The sequence below is a fragment of the Leptonychotes weddellii genome, chromosome 3 (assembly GCF_054177405.1).
Source record: "Leptonychotes weddellii isolate Sample4059 chromosome 3, ASM5417740v2, whole genome shotgun sequence".
NCBI classification, from domain to species: domain Eukaryota; kingdom Metazoa; phylum Chordata; class Mammalia; order Carnivora; family Phocidae; genus Leptonychotes; species Leptonychotes weddellii.
Window position 1 is genome coordinate 93,863,516 of NC_138371.1, and position 1,323 is coordinate 93,864,838.

Below are 1,323 nucleotides of genomic sequence, written 5' to 3' on the forward strand. Positions count from 1 at the left end.
AGACATCAGACTGGACATTTGACAGCCATTGTCTTACTTTAAAACTCCCACATCTCCCAGGGTGCCTGGGTGGCTCAGTCGGTGAAGCATCAGACTCTTGATCTCAGTTCAGGTCTTGATCTTTGGGTCATGAGTTCAAGCCCCACACTGAGCTCCACACTGGGCATGGAGCCTACTTAAAAAAAAAAAAAAAAAGTTAAAACTCCAACATCCCCATAGGGGGATAAGTGCTATTAATTTACAGATGGGGAAACTGAGCCTTGGAGAGGCTACAACCTTCGTCCAAGGTTAAAGTGTTAAATAGCATGAGGGGGTAAAGGGCGCACTTGCATCTGTCTCATCTTTCTGCTGCACCTGGAGGCCCCTATGTCACCCCAAAGCTTTGCACCGTGGCACTATCGTAGCCAATGAGGTTTATCCGAGGCGCGATTATTGCTAATTGAAACCCTATGTCACCCCAAGGCCATCTTGGCTCCTGAGTCCGAGTGGCCCCTATGCTGCTCCTTGCTGGCATGCAGGAAGGAAGAGTGGTGTCTAGCGTCAGTCATGTGCCTTCTGGGCCCAGGGCTTCTCTCTAAGTCCCTCCTGTCCCACCCCACACGTAGCCATGCTGCCTACTGTCCTTGTTCCCAGCCAGGCAGGAGCGTGTTCAAATCCCAGCTCCCCCTCCATTCAGTCAACAGACATTTAATGAGCTCAGAAAGGTTCCAGGCACTTTGGACAAGCAATCCATTATTTATAAATTGGGCACAGCTACCTTGCAAGACTGTGGGGAAGAGGCCATGTCAGGTAAAAGGAACTCTCCCCTAGAAATGTTGGACCGTCTCCTCCTGCATCTGTCTAAGCCCATCTCTGCTGTTGGCCTTTGCGGCCTTGTTGCCCTCCCCTATCTCTGGTGTGGAGGGGTCTGCTGTACCCCAGAGACAGACCCGGGAATGCCCTCAAAAACCTGACTCTCCCCACTGCTCCCGCCCCCCCGCCACCGCCCAGTTCCCTCCCTGCATCCCCAGTGCCCAGCACCAGCCGTTCTGGAGGGAATCCATCCCGGGAAGCTTTGAGAAGCTCCCGGGCTGACAGAGGCTGCTTGGAGGTGTGGGTTGTCCAGAAGAGTCTGCTGATGGCCCGGTGACCCCCCTCAAGGGCCTGACTCCACATCGTTCTCCCTGGCTGCATGGGGAACCTGGTGAAAATGTGCCGTGTGGTGACAGCCTTAAGCCCCGATATCCTATGAAGGTCCCACCCGAGTGGGCTGTAACAGAAGCAGTCATGACCACTGCCCCAGGCTGGAGGGGTGGGGGCATGTGAGAAAAGGGCCTGCTGCCC

General features: G+C 54.6%; 1 non-coding gene across 1 annotated transcript; it reads left to right on the plus strand.

Moving 5' to 3' along the window:
• The first annotated feature begins 378 nt into the window (after positions 1 to 378).
• On the plus strand, positions 379 to 524 carry LOC115943389 (U4 spliceosomal RNA). The gene has a single exon (XR_014144047.1). It is a non-coding gene; the product is annotated as a U4 spliceosomal RNA (small nuclear RNA).
• Positions 525 to 1,323: the final 799 nt, after the last annotated feature.